Source organism: Triturus cristatus, chromosome 9 (genome assembly GCF_964204655.1).
Source record: "Triturus cristatus chromosome 9, aTriCri1.1, whole genome shotgun sequence".
Classification (NCBI taxonomy): domain Eukaryota; kingdom Metazoa; phylum Chordata; class Amphibia; order Caudata; family Salamandridae; genus Triturus; species Triturus cristatus.
Window position 1 is genome coordinate 170,757,322 of NC_140592.1, and position 19,478 is coordinate 170,776,799.

The 19,478-nt window shown below is 43.5% G+C and overlaps 1 protein-coding gene across 10 annotated transcripts in view; it reads left to right on the top strand.

Moving 5' to 3' along the window:
• The window catches only part of SLMAP (sarcolemma associated protein), a 1,011,035-nt gene that overhangs the window by 739,409 nt on the left and 252,148 nt on the right, over positions 1–19,478 (top strand). The window lies entirely within an intron of this gene.

Below are 19,478 nucleotides of genomic sequence, written 5' to 3' on the forward strand. Positions count from 1 at the left end.
TTCTACGAATGCGTACCATTTCCTCATATGGAATAGCCTTCTTAGTAGATGTTGGGTGGGAGCTGGTGTAGTGTAAGACTCCATTGACTGCAGTATCCTTCCTGTACAGTGTACTCTGTATTTTGTTGTTCCGGATATAAAGCTTGAGGTCAAGGAAATGTATAGTTGACAGTGACATCTCAAGGGTGAAGGTGACATTAAGTGTGTTTTGATTAAGAAAGTTGAAATATTCTGTCAGTTCATGTCCCGTACCAGTCCATATGATGATGATATCTTCAATGTAGCGGCCCCAGAACTGGATGTGTCCAGTCCATTCTGAGGCCGCTTGTGACCATGCGTTGGTATGCTCCACCCACCCCATGAACAGGTTCGCGTACGATGGAACGAATTTGGATTCCATCGCGGTGCCCTGTTCCTGTTTAAACCAAGTATGGTTGAACAAGAAAAAGCTGTTGCCCAAGATGAGATCAATCATTGGCAATAGCATGGTATTGTGATCAAACAATGTCGCCTGTCTTTTCGAAAGGAAGAAGTCAATAGCAATCCTTCCGAGGTCCTTCCTGATGCATGTATATGGTGATTCCACGTCAAGCGTGGCAAACAACATTCCGTCCTTCCACTCTAGATCCTCCAATTTGTTGAATATGTCAATGCTATCTCTGACATATGATGGCAGGTTGGTCACTAGGGGATGTAAAAAGGTATCAACAAACTTGGACATGGCCTCAGTCATGGAGCCAATGCCTGAAATGATTGGACGTCAATGTGGAAAGGGTTGTTTCTTATGTATCTTCAGTAGAAGATAGATACAAGGATACCTTGGATTCAGGACGAGGAGGAAGTTGTACTCGGTGTCTTGTCATGTGGATGTTATAGTATTGGAAGTTGTAATTTCCAAGTTGTAACTTTGATTGCTATCTGTCCACTTTTTGAACCCTCTACTGAGTGTATCACTAAGTTATCACAGTTTAGTCTCTGGAGCAGAAGGATAAGCAAGAAAGCTAACCATCTTGATCAGTCTGTATCCCATTCATTGTGGATGTCCTACAAAACAACCAGTTATTAGCATATTGTGATGCCACTGCCACAGGTATGTGGCCTTTTGGAGTGATTGCATTACCTGACACCCTTTCCTTTTGGGAAAGATCATGACAGTGCCCTGTTGACAAACATTGGCCACTGGCTCTTTGTATAACAACCTAGCATACTAAATAAGTATCAGACCAACATTTTATTTTTCCCAGCACAAGCAACATGCAGCTTTAATAAAGAACATTTTTGACTGTGTATATCTTGGGTAGCAATCCAAGTGATCACGAAGGCTGTGGGACATGGTCAAGACCTTGTGTAAATGCCAGAGGTTGTTTGTTCGAACTATAAAAAGTAAAACAGTTTTTAAATGGGTGTAGAAGGGTCTTCATCTTATACTGTAGCCTATGTTTCAGCCTGAGCAAATGCTTTCATATGTACATTGATTATAGAAGTTGTGCATATGATGCACACAGCTTAGGTGAATTTCCCACTTTAGGAATAACACTGACCAATGCTTCTTTTTAGAGTATCTTGGCCACAAGCCTTTCAGCAGAAGTGCTGGATCTGGACTCCATGTCTTAAAAGTGAAGTAGTCTCTAAGCTACCCCTCCCCTCTTTCCTGCCCACCTTGCCTTTGTCTCAATCCAGGACCTGTTGCAGCATTGAATCCAACTGCCACCACACATTTTCTTTTGCAGTAGGTATGGGTGTACTTATTCTCTTTAAAGTTTGTTATTGGAATCATTATTGCTAGTTGGTCTGTCCTTCCCACCCTTCCACCCAGCTCTCACAGTGTGTCCAGACCATTTTTCACAAACGTGGGTGTTTTAGCTTGTTTATCCATTCTGCCCTTCTGTGGCACATGAGTACTACCTTAGTTACAGCAGCTCTCATTCACTGGTATATACCTTGAGTCCCATGGTTTGATTTTGCTGGAAGGCTGGTTGGCCCCCAGGTGGGAAAGTACTTTCTGTTGCGCTGAAAGTTAACTGTAGGGTCACTGCAATGCTGTGATAAGTTTTCTAGACTCATCTTCTCTACTCCATTGTGTATTCTGGAGGTTTCCATACACAAGTACCTGTACTCAGTCCACTTTTAATGATCTTACAGGTTGCAGTGTTGGCTAATATCAAGACAAACTACAGACTGTTGCAAACCTGTACCACCACACGATGTGTGTGTTTAGTAGGGCATGCTGTTGCTCGCAGACACTGTCCCTGAGTGCGAAACAGCTTTTGAATGAGGATGGGCCTTAAACATCTGGCATACTTTTACCCACAGATTTCCCACGACATGAGTATTCACCAGCCACCAGACTGTATCCACAAATATTTTCAGCAGTACTTCTGCTCACTGATAGGTGGCATGTGCAGCCCTGAGGCCGGTTCATGCCGGATATGACATGCAGAGCCTACATAGGTGCATCTTCTCCGCGCTGACCTCAGTTCCTTTCTTTCATGCCTCTCAATCTCTCTTTCGAAGTCAGTAGACCTTGCAACCCATTCTGCAAATAGCCCTGACACAACCAGAGTTGGTGGTACCATCTGCAATTCCGAGGCAGATGGAAGAGTTCTGTGAAGCCATTCTCAGACTCTTGGGAACTTTACCGGGTCTCGAGGAGCGGTGAAGCCCTCCATCTGGGATACAGCTGGTTTGTATGCCATCTGCCTCAGTTGAATCAACCAATGGCCTCCCCATCTTCTACACCAACTGTCTCTACCACAGCATTCCACAGTGGTTCCCGGAGACTCTTGCCGACTCCATTGACACCAGAGGACGAGGTGCCCACTGTGCCTCTGTGACCTCGACAGATGGCGTGCTAAATTTCTGTTGCGGTGTCTTTCCTCCTTGATTTACCACCTACTCAAGGAAAAACACATACTTTGGCTCTTTGGGATGCAGTGGTTCAAGTCCTTCCAGGAGTCCCGCAGGTCCTCCAACCTGTCCTAACCCATGCCTTGCATGATGGTCATGGTTTGGCCAAATTCACTATTCATTGTAATTTGGACACCAACAGTTTCATCAGGTGAGCCAATGGTACCAGCGTTGCCATCTGGCACCATGCCTGCCTGCAGTCAGCCATTTTTGTCAGGTAATGGCAAATAGTTCCTTATGAACATGCCCTTTGAGACTCCCCTGTTTTGGAAGCAGGCAGATTCTGCTCTGAAGCGGTTCGAGGGGAGTGGGCCATACCCCTCTCCCTGGGTTTATCTGGCCCACCTTACAAGCTCCTTCACCCTTCTTGCTCTTTTTATGGCTTCAACAGAGGTACCCCATACTGTCGGCCAGTTCAACCTCATTAAGTTGCCCCGCAGTTTCAAGGCCATGGCGCAGACTGCCCCAGGGGTCAGGGTCAGCGAGCCACCCAGCCCCCCATCCCGCAGCCCCACCTGCTAAACGACTTCAACATGCTCCTAGTGGAGCCACCTGATTGGAGGTAAGATCTGACGATTTTTGTCTGGTGGGCGGACCATAACATCGGACAGATGGGTCCTGCAGATAGTCTGAAAGATGTACACCTTGCCCTTCATTACTACTATACTGCACATTCCACTGTCCCCAGAACGACTGATGGTAGACTGTCTGTTCGTCTTATGGTAGTTAGTGCAAGCCTTTCAGCCAGAGGGGCTATTGAGATGGTGCCTGCTCCATAAGTAGCAAAAGACACACAATTGATGGACGGAATGCAGAACAAATCAAAACATTCACCCCCAGTCAAAAGATCTGGGTTAAATCCATCATTCTATTGCTCACCATGCCACCCCAGTTTAGACCTGGCCATATGCAAATCAGTCTTGACCCTGTGCCTCATGGGAACAGTCCAGCCCGAACTGCCAAGCCAGGTCCTCCCTGGACCGGAAACAAGCATCCTAGGACCGGTTTCGCGGTTTCACCCCTCTTCAGCCAGGATAGCTTTATTCCAGTGGCACAGTGAGCCCAGGACCCACGTCTGGGCATACCTGGGCATAAACTGGGGTGGCATGGTGAGCAAAAAAAAGGTGATGGATTGAACCCAGATCTCTTGACTGGGGGTGAATGTTTTGATTTGTTCTGCATTCCGTCCATCAGTTGTGTGTCTTTTGCTTTCTCGCCCTAAGTGCATCAGGTATGCCCAGGCGTGGGTCCTGTGCTCACTGTGCCACTGGAATCAAGCAAGCTATCCTGGCTGAAGAGGGGTGAAACCCCAAAACCGGTCCTAGGATGCTTGTTTTCGGTCCAGGGAGGACCTGGCTTGGCAGTTCGGGCTGGACTGTTCCCATGGGGCACAGGGTCAAGACTGATTTGCATATGGCCAGGTCTAAACTGGGGTGGCATTGTGAGCAAAAGAATGATGGATTTAACCCAGATCTCTTGACTGGGGGTGAATGTTTTGATTAGTTTTGCATTCCGTCCATCAATTGTGTGTCTTTTGCTCCAAATGTAGGGCATGGAATGTTATTCCAGTTACATTTTGATGCCAGAGGAGGACTGAGGCCTTTGTCCAATTTTAGACCTTCGTGCACTCAACACCATTCTTTGGAGGGAAAAATTCAAGATGCTCGCACTAACCCAGGTCTTGACTGTCCTCGACCCTGATGACTGCATGGTGACATTCGACCTGTAGGATGCCTATTTCCATATACCCGTCCTGCAGGCCCATCATTGCTACTTGAGGTTTGTGGTGGGGCAGGAGCTTTTACAGTTTGCTTTGCTCTCCTTTGGTCTTACCAGCGCACCTTGGGGAGTTAACGAAAATTATGATGGAGATAGCAAAACACCTTTGAAGTTCGAGGGTCTCAGTCTTCCTATACCTTGACAACTGGCTTTTGGAGGCGGGATGGCGCCAGGCAATCGCCACCCACCTCCAGACTATGGTGAACCTCCTGTCATGTTTAGGCCACACTATCAAAGTGCAGCAGTCACACCTGAGTCCTCAGACGCTCCCCTTTATGGGAGCCATTCTAGACTCCAGTTTCGTGTCTTTCCCCCGGAAAAGTGTGTCCAGTACAATCAGGCTATGACCCTGATCTTTCAGCCTGTGTCCTGGATTTTAATTAGTGTTGACTCTGAGCCTCTTGGTACTATTCGCCTCCAGCATCCTGCTTATCAAGCACCAGTGGTGGCCTATGCGGGCTGTACAGTGGGATCTGAAGTCTTAGAGGGCCCAACCCCAAGGGGACATCTCCATCTATGTCCAGATTTTGTACAAGACTGCAAAAGATCTGCAGTGGTAGTCACTGGACTGCGATTGGTTCTGCAGCAGACTCTTCCCCTGCCCCACCCAGATTTTACAGTGGTGACCAATGCATCCCTTCAGAGTTAGAGCAGCCAGCTGGGAGAGGCATCAGAGGCATGTGATCTCCCTCGGAGGGCTTGTTCCATATCAGCCTCATGGAGCTGCAGGCCATCCGCTTAGTGTTGAAAGCCTTCCTTCCATCCATCAAAGGGAGGCTGGTGAGGGTGCTTATGGGCAACATTACCGCCATGTGTTATTGCAACTTTCAGAGTGGGTGTGACGTCCTGGACCCTGCGCCAGAAGGCACAACTGAGGTTCCCCTTGTGGTAAACTACCATGCAGGATCTTTAAATGCCAGGGTAGAAGAGTTCAGCTGTCAACGCCTAACGGACCAGGCATGGCAGTTACACATGGATGTGGTGCAAGGTCTCTATCACAAATGTGGAGAACCTTGGCTTGGTGTATTTGCCACAGTTGAACTCGTAATGTCAGCAGTTCTGAGCGTTGGAGGGTACAGGGTATGTCTTGCTAGGAGATTCGTTTGACCTATAGTGGAACTTGGGACTCCTGAAACCTCTACTGCCCAAAGTTCTAAAGAAGCTCAGGACCGACTGGGCCCGAGTCATCCTTGTGACCCATGGATTGGGCACATAGAGTATGGTATCCCAAGCTGATGGGCTTGAAAATAAGTTCTCTGATCACGCTGGTCATTTGGGAGGTGGTTGATGTCATCTTGGCAGCAAGGCGTCCTTCACAAAAAACTGTATAGGCCTGTTATTTGGAACAATTTGTGGTTTGGCACGGCACAAGCCAGATTGGCCTCCTTCAGGCCAACTTATCTGATGTTCTGTTGTTTCTGTCTCTCACCCGGTAAGGCTTCGTTTTAAGCACAGATAAAGGATCATTTTCTGCTCTTTTGGTCTTTTTTTCTGTTGCCAGCCCAGCCCTCATTGTTTAAATCACTGGTTGTGATGTGTTTTTCGAAAATGTCTCCAACACTTGCTTCTTCCCTCTCCACTCATGCCACAATGGGACCCTAACTCGGTCCTCTTATATTTGATGTTTACTCCCTTTGTACCACTTCATAGCTGTCCTTTGTGCCCTCATACCATCAAGACAGTGTTCCCCGTTGCCATAACATCAATGCGGCGAGTGAGCGAACTGCAAGCTCTCTGTTTCAATCCGCAGTTAACCACCTTATTTCCTGACAAACTGGTTCTGCGGATGCAAGCATCCTTCTTGCCTAAAGGTGTGACGTTGTTCCATGTAGGCCAAACTATCACCCTGCCAGCATTCTATGCTGCGCCTCACACTCTTAGGAGAAGGAAAGACTCCATCGCTTGGACCCCAAATCAGCACTGAGCTTTTACATCGAGTGGACAATCCGATCTTTGTGGGGCTCCCGGAGACAAAAAAAAGGTAAGGCCATGCAGATAAGAGCCATATCCCGTTAGATTGAACTCTGCATAAAGATCTGCTACGAACTGGCCAAAAAGCAGCCTCCAGAAGGCCGGCAAGCTCGTTCCACCAGGGCCAAAGCTTCTATTGCTGTGTTGGCACACAGAGTTCCTGAGGTACTGATGAAAAAGTGTCTGAATCTGGATTCCTGGGGGATATCAAATCTTGAGGAATTTGCAGTTAGTCTCTATCAGAAAAAAACTTCACTGAATGGAACTAGTTCACCTAGCTTCCTGAGTGGTGATGGGTCTATGCAGCCCTATGTTGTACTCTTATCTGGTTGACTCACAATTACCAAGAATTCACGGCAATGCAGCCTTCACCTGAATAATATTGACCAGTTGTAAGGATCAGTCAGTGTGGGGCCAAAAACATCCACAAATTCCTGAAGATGATACCCAGTTGTATCCACCTTCTGCCTTGGTCACACCAAGGAATGTCCAATGCTATTGTAAGCATACACAGCACTGATGAAGTAGCTAAAGGCATTTCAGCAGTTCCCCACAATTTGGGAAAACAACATGCCACCCCAACCCAAATTTTTAACAGAAAAACAGCCATGGTAACTATGCCATCTGAAAATATCAATCTGCTTCCTAAGACTTTGGAATCCTGAATATGAAGAGTTCACAAGAACCATGTCTTCTGCAGCAGCCAAGTGTCCTAAAATTGCATTCATCATGAAATAGTTGAGTGCCATGTCTCCAACCCATAACAATGGAAAATTTGGATCATGTTAAGACTAGGCTATTTGTAAGATGCACTAACTGTCTCCACTCAAGCACTAACTGGGAGCAGGTGTAAAACCAAGAAGGTATGTAATAATTCTATATGTACACAGGGATGAATGATAAACCAGGATATTGTATATATTTTTTGCTAATGGATGTTTTTCTCCAACTTTGTCCATCTGCTAAAGACATGAGTGGAAGCCATGTTTTGAAATTTATACTTGTCAAGAAGCTGACCAGAAGAGTGAATTTTCAAGGCAACAGGGATATGTATCATTGAATAAATAAAAATGATGCAAGACCGTAAATAGAGGGTTTGGAATTCAAGGGTTATTCCTTCTGAGATTGTTGGAGAACAGGTGGTTCTCAAGGCGCTTCACCTTTTGGTCAATCTCTTTTGGAACAGTTAATAATTGAAGCTGTAGAGGATTGGCAAAGTAGTAGTATGGGAAGATGTGGAACATCAACTGAACTTCCAACAACCTTTTTGACCCGGTCATAATTTCTATATAAACAACCAGCTGACAAAACTTTTATGCCATGTGTAATTTGAACTCTTTGCCACTAAGTCATGTCTTGAAGCATTGCTACACACAGTGACTGTAGTAGCTGGTCTGTGAGAAGATTTGCCTGACAGGACAGAGACACTTAAAATAATTAGTTTTAAGTACATATTGAAATATTTTGGCATGAGTAGTCTTTCAAAGTTTAATCAGCGTACTTTTCCAGAACTATACTCATTGCTAATACGCAGTAGTGTCTGTCTTTAGTTGCTACAAAATTAAAATTTCCTTGGTTTGTGGTATAGGGATTGAAAGTACAGTATTCCCTGTGTCTAGTAGCATTCATTAAGCATATATTAATTCAAACAAAGTCCCATCTCTAACTGGAGGCCATTCTAGTTTCATTATTAGCTGGAGATAGCAGGATCTCAGCATTTGGTCTTTCTTTAGTTGAGGTGCTCCTTAACTGACTATGCAACATCGCAGTAATATAGCCTCTAGCTAACCAGAACTCCATCACGATTAGCGACTGGTAATGAGTTCATAGAATAAATCCTGAAAATTAGCTCTATCGAAAGCAGACCATTGATTGGAATAATTGCTTATCCCGTTGAGTTCTAACAGTTTGTAGTGGATCTGCCTGAAGATCTTTACCTCAGAAAGATCGGACCATTCCCTGCTGACTGACTGTAGTATTTCTTAACGATTTTTCACTTTTCCAGTTCTTAAGTTTGTGATTACTGTGCGTACATATTCTCTAGTATATTATATATCCAGTTTCTTATGTCACTTTTCAGGAAAACAAGTTTAAAAATCTTTGTAGGCTCTTAATAATTTGTTTACATCAGACTTTTTGTTGCAAAGAACCTCCATTTTTATTCACACACGATGTTCAAGTGATTAATCAACTTTTGATGTGTATCGACTTATGCAATACATTGTCAATTTGAAAAGCTGTACATTGATACAATCAAGGTTGTTTTATTCTGCAGGAACAGATTGTACAACTGTATACATTTTAAATTTGTTCTTCCAATGCTGCATTGAAGGATTTAATTGTACAGATGATAATGAATAGAAGTCTTCACCAGTGAATTGAAGGGGATGGGTGGAACTGGGATAAAGAACCACAGATGCATCGTATATGTCAGATTTGAGTGCTCATTATGAGAGCACTTGGCTGATTTATACAGATTTTTATTTAAGAAATTGAATACTTTTTTATACATACATGAATAACCTAGTGGAGAAAAGGAAGAACTTCCTGACAGTCTCGATTCTAAGTACTCCCCAGCAAACCTAACTAAATGTGTGAAAATAGGATTCAGATTTTAAAATGTATTTGTCATACTGGTCAAAGCAAAACTGCACACCATGTCAGGTGGGAAACTACTGTCAAAGTACCTTAATGCCCAAAAAAGGAATTCCAAATTACTCCATCAGAGAGTACTAGGGTAACACATACATTACTGATGCAGAGATAATCCAAAGTGTAAGAGAAATTTAGAGCCACTGTATAGCAGCAGAATTTCTCCCTCAAAAGTAGATTTGGGACTCCTACTTTCGCACTGTCCTAAAACAGATATTTAAGTCCAAAAAGGTAGGGCTGTGAAGTTGATAGTACCAAATGCAACTTCATCAATTGTTCAAGGACTTTAGGAGGAAGAAACCACTAAGCCCAGACTGCCTGACAACAAAGTTCTACCAATGCTTCTAGAAAATGCTGACCAAAACTTATTTCACTCTTCTCTCACTTCACATATTTGCTTAGCATGCATGGCTCATTTAGCTAATTGGGAACTTTTGCAGAGGTCAAGCTTATCCTAAATCATAAACAAGACAAAACTTCTCAAATAACCAAGAATGAGATCTTTAATCACAGACCCAAAAAATTGTAAACCTATTAGCTGCTCACCTCCATCCTTTCCTAATTGAGATTTTTTCTATTGCATTGGCTAACAATAAATTATGCGTGCCATTGTATTAGATACAGAAAACGCCTTTGACTAAACCTACCTCTTCTATGCTATGAAATGGTATGTTGTGTTAGGAGAATTGATGTTATTACCTTTTGAATTCTAGCCCCAAAAGCTCAGTGTTGGACCTCACCCTCCCTGCAGGGTTTCACCCCCTCAACCAGTAACCCAATTCCCTACATCCATTCTTTGTAAACTGAAAACTTTACATGAGAGTCCACATCCAAAGAAGAAGCCAATATGTATGCTGTGTATCCCCTCTGCTCTTTATGCTATCAGTTTGCACAGTTTACATTCTACTGCTTGTGCACTTAACCTAATTACAGATTTTAATTTGATGCGATCACACTAAATCAAGCTTTCCACTAGCAGTCACCACCCAATGACACCCTGTTCCCTTGAGTTACTCTTGAATCATGTCCCAACAGAATCCATCTCTCTGGCAAAATAATATATGCCACTACTCATTGTTGAAAAATTCCACTAATGCTGAACAGTCCATATTGACAAAATCCTTCTTAATACAAGAAATCTTAGATATACAGAAATAATAATTTAACAAAATATAGATTTAGAGAGAATGTAATGTTCTCTGAGGTCTCCAAGTTGTCTTCAAAATGATCTACTCCTCTCGCTCCGCCTCATTAATTATTGCCTAGCCACCAACTTCTGTAATTAATTGTCATTATTGATTGCCCAACCATGGCAGGACACTAATCCCCAGCTTGTTGCTTCTTTGATCACTGAGCAGAACAAGCACCTTTTCTTAAGGCCCCTAGTTGAGTTGTACATGAATTTGCGATTCAGGGTTTGATTTTAAAACGCTCAAGTATTTTCAACTGTTTTAGTCGTTCAAATTGGTTATTGCTGTAAACATCCTAATTATTTTAAGTGAATAGAAGTTATGTAATAAAAACATATTCCAGGCCAGCATATTCACTTTTTCAGTTTCTTCACATTAAAACGTTTGTTTGGTATACCACCCGGTGATTTTCCCTGACTTTACTCTTTTTATAACATATTTTAATGCATGAAAAAAGAGGGTAGAGGAAATAAGTAAGGTCCTATACAAAATTATCTTTAAGAAAGAGCAAATGTGCTTTTTTACAGTGAGTCTGTCTTACAAAATACCATTTACAGAATCTGCATTCTATCCCTGAATTTGTTGGTTTTGAGGCAATCCTCTAGTCTATCTCCCTATAAGCATCCATAATCAAAATCTTGAAAACTTTGGTGGCCTATTGTCTAATGAAAAATTAAACAGCTTTCTTCACTTTCCTTCATTTAACATTTCTATTCATATCAGTTTCTCTTGGATAGCCTTACTATGTTCTTCCTCCATGCCTTTGGCTGTATTAGGCGTTAAACTATATATCTCACATCTTCTACACTTCAACTCCTTTTACTTCTCGCCTATAGATTGCTATAGGTGCCTGACAAAAGATATTGTCATTACACAGTACCGTTCAGCCATTGATTGTATTTCCGCTGACTTTAGACGTTGGCTAATAGGCTGTTCATAAGCATTGGTATCGGCCAGTGGCAATTTGCTGATGTAAACATCAAATTAGTACCTTTCCTCATTTCAGCATGCATACACTGGCTACACACGCATAAGCACACATGCTTGCTCGCTTGTTCGCTGTTTGACTGACTGGGTACCCCATGAAGGCAACATGCTACAGACACTAAAAATATTGAGCTTCACTGGGTTTATAGTGTGTTGTGCATACAGTACTTTGTTCTGTTGGAGTGTCTGGAAGTCTCAGAAATGTTGCAGACAAAGTTGAGAATAACTGTTAACTAGAGGTAGACTGTACATACCTTCTAGCAGTGGACAGATATGCTGAATTGATGAGGTTGTGTGAAATGAATAGTACAAAATGTCTTTAGACTGTTTTAAAATAATACCGGATCTCCCGAAATATAGACTGTGACTCCACCATTTAATAAAGCTCCGTGGAGCCAATAATATCCCCTAAGAAAGCTATGGGTTTTAGGCATGTGGTGCCTGTCACAGGCAGATGTCTGACAAGCCCACACTTGATTGGTCTTGGAGCTGCCCATGACTCCAAGATCTGCAAGGACTACCCCACTCTTACAATTCCGGGCACGTGGAAGGTCCTGGGACCTCTCGTGGATCTGCTCCTAATGATTGTCGTCTCGATCCAAGTCCATCAGGTAAGTCACATAGGAAGAAGTCGTCAAAAAGGTCTTCGACTTCACTGCGCCCTACTAAGTCCCCACATGTGCAGCTTGAACATCGGCATGCTAGGCCGTGCTACTCTGCAGAGCCCATGCCCGGTCTGCTCGATGCCTTCCCTATTTACTGGAGTGACCCCAAACCTGCTCAAAGAGTTTTATGAGGCCATGCACCTAATAGTTTGGCGGGCTTACCCCTCTGGAGCACGTTGGGTCCCCATGGGTCTGGTAGGGGGCCCCCACTGGATGTTCTCTGTTGCTTTTGCCCTGTCCACCAGGTAGGCCCCTTTGATCCGACATTGGAGCCGACACGGCTGGCGAGACCAAGACCTTCCTCAGCACCTGTTGCAATACAGATGCTACTGGTGCAGCCAATGCCCCCATGGCGGCACATCAGCATACCCGACTCTGACACGAAGCAGGACAATTGTCGTCTGACACAGGAGCTGACCGGGACCATGCTTTCCGAAGTAAAGCAAGTGCCTTTTTCAAATGATATTCCTGAAGGTGATGAATGGGAGGGGTCTGATGACCCTTAAGTATACTAGCATCCCCTAGATGAGACAGAGGACAACTTATATGAGGAACTGGCGTATGCCAGTGGGTTAGCCACTTCACTGGACACTAGCTTGGTCTGGGATGACTCCCCTCTGGAAGGGTGACAGATAGTAGGAAGTGCAGAAATTAGTTGGGTACATAAAATGGGACGCCATTGGTATTTCCACATTGGGAGACCTGGTGGAGAAAGGGGAAGATGAAGTCCTTAATACACTTGCAGGATGAATATGAACTTGACCCCTCACAGGCGTTTCCCTACCATCAACTGAAACATAACCTTGGGGCACAGCACATAGACTAGGAGAAGCTGGAGAGTTTAACTCTGGCTCAACCACATTGAGAATAGGATTCTGACAGAAGCAATTACTGAGATGGTGGTCTCCCTCCCCTATTGTACTCTTATTTACAGCAGACTGGACAACATGACTCGTTTGAGAACTCGCTGGGAACTAGAGTTGAGACAGATGGACGATGTGGACTGGGAGAGTACCGTGCTTCACCCACATGAGATCACAGTAAAAACAAGCCTTATGCTCATCCAGTTAAAAATATTACACTGGGTGTACTACAACTGATACCCCTTGTTCAAGATGGGTAGGACTTTCACTCCCAATTGCTTAATGAGTAATAGTGACTAAGGTGAATTTTTACTTACACTCTGGGGATGTCCACTCATATTGACAAAAGAAAACTGGGGAACTTATGAACAGTCTGGGGGTGCCTGTCCTGTGAACCCCACATTATGCACTCTTGGGGGTCCTTGGCAGCGTGGATCTACCATGCACACAGTGCCTCTTTTGCACCTTGGGGTTTGCTCTGGTGAAAAGGGACATTGCAAAGAACTGGGGGAGCTCCCATGTACCCACTATACACTTGTGGGTATGACACAGTTTATAGAGATGTAGCATGTAGTATTCGAGGCCAAGGGATGCCCTAAGAAGTTTGGGAAGGTTTGGAGAGGTTGGATATCCTATCCCATACTTGATAGAGTTGCGAATTGTCCCTGAGGTCCACTCCCATTACCCACTCTGCGCCGAAAAGTGACTTGTACACTGTTGATGAAGGCAATGAAGAGAGAAATGTGGCATCTGCTCCCCCAGGTGAGTTGGGAGATTGTCACTCCTCCTCCTTCATCAGAGACGTATGATAATGTGCTGTGTAGGTACAACAATGTGAGTTGTACTGGAAGCTGCACTGTATGATTCATGGGAATATTGTATTACAAACGATGGGCAGTTGGGAATTGTTTACATTGAAAAGGTCAATAAAATAGTTTTAAAAAAGAAAGAACACAGCCACACGTGAAACTTTCTGAGAGAGAAAAAATGGTTACTTGTAAGAGAGGTGACGCTAATAGAGGGCCAGTGTGGCAGGTGTCCCACTACTCCTTTTCACAACCTCAATGCACCACCTCCTACATTACCTATATTTCTAAAAACACCTGTTTCCACAGCCTACTACTGCCTTCAGAAAACACAATTCAAATTAAACCATTATTTTAGAGAAGAGTTTTAAATCAGATTTTTCTCACTCTAAACAGCATTTACTTTTTTTTAATTAGAGGCAGGGTAACCACCAGGTGTTTAAAAGTGGATTCTCCTCTGGGTCTGCTATCATTAACCTATTTTTATGCAGCCCATATGCCACAGTGTCACTGACATATTCACGTCAGAGGGCCTTCCCTATTTTGGGCAGGATTTCCAATGCTGATTTTCCCTGCTCGATCTCACCATGTAAGCGGCATGGTGGATCTGGCTAGGAAAAATCACAGATGGGCTTTATATTCATGAAGGAAACTCCGTGTGCATCGTGTGATTGCCCTCAGTTTAGGGGTTGGTGCGGCAAAACCCAAATATTGCCAGCGACCACCATAGTATAGTGGCTCATTAGCATTACTTTTTTGTACAAGCTGCAGACATGACAGAGGTAGCTCTGTCCGCAACAGTATACCTGCCATTTCTGCCTACAGGCTTGTGAACATTCTCGTGCACATAAATAAAAATTGTTGGAGGGAATATCGCCCCCTACTGTGGCCTGGAAAGACTAATATAAAAAAGATTTCACATAAAGACAGCTAATTGTACCCAGTATAAACTTATTGTTAGCTTTGTTTTGGCCCCTTGTTTGTGATTCAGTGGTTTTGTTGCTTCTCAGTTTCCTGGTCCTGATTCAGTGGCTTTCCATTCTTGTGTTTGTCCTGCCAAAGGTTTATTTCAGTCACATGCTTTCGATTGAATGAGTTGTATCCTTCCACTGCTGATGTCAAGTCTTTTTAATACAGTGCATTATGAGTTTTTGTCTCTCTCTCCCCACTCCCGCATAATGACCCCCTTAATGACCCCCGGCCCCACATCCCCCCTCCTCCTCACACCAGCTCCTCTCTATATATATTGACGGGCATCCTTCTTTGAATGGTTTTAAATCCTTTCCAAGGTCGCTGCCCATGTGTGCACGTGTGTGTGCCTAGCTGCGACTTTGCAATGTTTTTGCTTTAAAAAAAATGATTCCAAGACTGTCCCCGCCATGCGCAAGCAGTCACCATCGTGGAATAGTTTTTCCTTAAAGCAAAAGACAGAGCACACAGATAGCTGCTGCACCCACAAATCCTGGAGATCTTGGAACACTTATTCTTAAGCTTTAGGAAAAACTATTGACACAGCCATCATGTCCTTACACCAGTGTGGGGTTTGAATCCTGTTTGCTTTGACAATTCTTATTTTACATCCAGTTTTTGTTTTCAGTGCACTTGTTCATGAATTGTGTGTACTTTGGATGTCAATCTCTTCATCTTTTGTGAGCTGAAGAGTAAATGCTATGATAGAGTATTATTTAGGTTACAGTTCCTGATGGATACTGCTCATGGCAAACACTTTTGAGTTAATGATATTCCAACATACCTGAGGAATTGCGTCCATGACTCCCCGAAGCTAGACGGCGAGATAATTACTTCCTTACTTTTTGCCGACGATACTATCCTTATTTCCCAAACTCCGAGAGGTTTGCAAAATTTGGTTAATTCCTTCCAAAACTATTGCGTGGAAAAGGGCTTAGAAATAAACCCAATGAAAACCAAATACATGGCCATAAATCCAGTAAAAACCCTTAGGAAAAACTTGTATTTAGAGAATCGTACACTGGAACAGGTAGAAAGTTTCAATTATCTGGGTTTGATGTTGGATAATAAACTGACCTGGCGAGGTCAGCTGAATAAAAGTTTATTATCCCTCAAACAAAACTCACTTCCTATCTTAAAGGTGCATGGTGCAAGCTATTCCAAAGCTATTTCTCCAGCACTAGAGGTTTTTAAAGCTAAAGCCTTATCAGCAGCTCTTTACGGTGCCGAGATATGGGGATACTGTAATACCAACAAATTCGGGATGATTGAAAACAATTTTGTGCGTAGTCTACTTAAAATACCGACTCGTACTCCCGTTGTCCCCCTATTTTTGGACATCAATCTTAAAAGAACAGAGCATTTAGCTTCACTAAGACCACTATTATATTGGATCAGGGTATCGTCAACCCCTGAGTTGAGGGACTACAAGTCTGGTCTGATTGAACTAATTAAGTTGGATGACCATCTGAAAACCCCATGGCTGAAGTTTATATGTACATGGTTTAAGAGACTAGGGCTTTCACACTATTTGGAGGAGCCCCACAATTTGACTCAGTTTTCCCAAAAACTTCTCAAGGATTCTTTTTGGTCTTATGTTAATGGTGAATTAATCCTGGGACCTACTATTGGCATATTGTCTCAGAATTTTCTAAACATAAAAGACTCACCTATCTTCGAAGAATTTATGGATGAGATTGCTCCTCCTTTAGCAAAATCACTTTATCTAGAATTCAGGTATGGGGTTTTACTGATAAATACCTACACATGTAGGTGGGCTGGGGAAAATGGTTCGGATGCGTGTACTATGTGTTCCCTTGGGGCTAGGGAAGACCTTGCCCACATATTTTTCTTTTGTCCAGCTTATATGAAACCGAGGATCTGCTGGATTAAACCCCTTTGTAAAAATATGGGGGTTGAGTCATACAAAGTAGCGGAGCGCATATTAAAATCTAACACCTCTCAATTGATGGTGTTTGGTATAAGTAGATTTCTATTTAATGTATATATCATTAGGAAACGCTCTGGTCATAAACTGTAATAGCAGAGGGAGGAAATTATGGATTACCCTTGCTTTACAGTTGTACTCTATTAAGTCTACCTCAGTTTTATAGTATTATTGGTTTTAAGAACTCTGGCTTTTAATTAAATTAATATTCTTATTTACATCTTAATTGGTATTGCTTACTCATGGAGACATAATCACCTTTTGTTTATTGTTTGTTATTGCTATACTATGGCTTTGTATGTAATTGTTTTGTTTATGTATATTGGCTTTTATGGCTATATAGCCGAAATAAAGTATTGACTGACTTTGAGGGCGGCAGACTAATTCCAGAAAACCTTCTTCAATAGCTTGTGAAATGCAGGAAGGCAGTGCCATCTATCTGTATGGTTCTTTTAGTCCTATTATGATGAACCCTGGGGCTTGAACAGGTACTCCACAATTAATTGGTGATAAGGAGGTGCAGAGTTCTCTCCCTGCCCCTGAACCTCCCTTATTGTGCTGTTGGTGTTCTCTACCTTGACCTTCACAATGCCAGGGTTAGATACTTTGCTTAAAAACGAATTGGATTTGCTCTTTGTCCTCCCTAATTGAAGAGAGTACTTAGTTTGCTTTTGTACACAGGGCTGCAGAGGTTTTGGATTTACTGTAGCCCACGGAGGAAACAAAGAGGAACTTACTGACTGAAATCTTGCAGCCTGAACCACCAATTATCAACTGAGCCCTTACTGCCATTTAGTGAAGAGAGACCTAGACTTTTGTGGCAACCTTGTGGAAGCCTTGATCTGCCTGACCTGTTAGATGCCGAATTGGTTGTCACCACAAGCCTGCTTTTGGCGATTCAGGAGTAGGCCTCTGGCACCAGATCCTGATGCACATCCAAGTCTCGACTCCAGAGAATCTTGTTGTTCAGATTCAGTGTGTAAGGTGAACCATAATGCTTTCCCTACTGCTCCTCCGGATAGGTTGGTGCTCTAGGAAACAGAGTTCTGCCTGTTTGGCACTCCATTCATTGAATACTTTATACCTCTTGGGCCATTTTACTCACATGCTCTGTGACATGGCGAGTTACGTCTTCCCTGCTCTACCTGAGGACTTTCAGTCTTCGTTTGGTCAAAACGTAATTGACCAGGATGTAGCCAAATACATCTTTAGGGCCACTCTGGACAGTGTGGATTGTGTTGGCCACACCATGGCTACCAGAGTTCTTGTCAGACAATATGCTTAGATGCTTGCTACCACTACTTTAAAGGACAGCTGGGTTACTTTTCACTCCCTGTGATTATCTTTTCCTGCTCGCAAGTTCCACCAGAAGTACTGGAACTTCCAGTGGTACTTAAGGGTCCCTTGCCCACCTGCAGAGGTATTCCTCACAGTATGTCCAGACTTTCCATGGCTCCAAGGAAAGAGGTTGGGCCAGATGCTGTGGTCACCTTCAGATGCAGCAGTCTTCATGCTTGCAAGCTTCAGCCCACGGCATGCCACTTTAGTGGTCATATGAGACTGGTAGAAGGCAGAATAAGATTTTGCTAGCCTGACTAGCATGCAGTCGCATGCAACCAAAGGGTTCTTCAGGTTGTTCAGTTTAGCTGCTCCCTCCCTTTTTTGTTCCCCAACCTGCGTCCCCATGTTCCACGAGTTTTTGGCGAGACATCAGCAGTGCATGCTGCCATCCTAGTAAGAGACTCCACACACTGTCAAGAGTGTGATTGCGGTCTTACCAGAGACAGAGAGTGGTGCAAGATGTTACTCCTGATATTTCTTTGCTGACAAGGACAGGATTTGAAGCTCATAATGGATCTTACCCTTCTGAATACCTTCCTCAGGAAGGACAAGTTCAAGATGCTAATGTTGGCTCAGTTCCTGACTGCCTTTGTTCACAGAGACTAGAAGGCGTCCTTGGACTTGCACGACATGTAAAGTTTAAAGTTTATTTCAGGGGAACACCCCCCCCCCCCCCCCAACAAAAAAAATCAAAGACAAAGTATACAATGCAATCCAACATTCCATAAAGTACAATCCAACATTCCATTAAAGTGCTTCATACAGTCTGATTCTTTCCCGCCAGGTGTACTGTAAATATCTGGAAACCGCAAAAACAATCTGCTCTGTGTTATCAGTTCTTGAGATGCGACTAGCCTCTAAATAACATCTTCACGCCCAACAGGCGACGTATAGGAAGTAACCAAGTCTTCTTTAGATGGTCATAAGCGAGACAAAAGAACAAGAAATGCTTTTCAGATTCAGGACACCGGTTGCATGAAGGCTAAGTAAATGAAATAGCAGACCCCTGCCATCTACTACATAATGCATTGACCGGTAGAATCCCATACCTAAATTTCAGAAAAAAGAATTTGCCTGTGGTGGTTCTGTGCAGCACATAAACCTTTCCAATTTCAAATCCTGTTTAAAATTTAAGAGATGGAGCTACCACTAGATCCCAAGCTACTCGAGGTGAGGGAGGGTGGGGGGGGACGGCGGCGCAACCCCTGGTATAGTTTATTAACATGCTTTCAAATGTCAAGCTATAATAAAGATTTCTGCTGAGTGGTTCGTACCATATACAAGATAGCACTGCGAGGCTGCAAACCGGGCTCTGAATAGGAAATAACTGCACATTCTTTCCTTTGCAGAATGTTAACTGTTTGAGATGGGTGTCGACGTAGGTATTCCCTGTACTCATT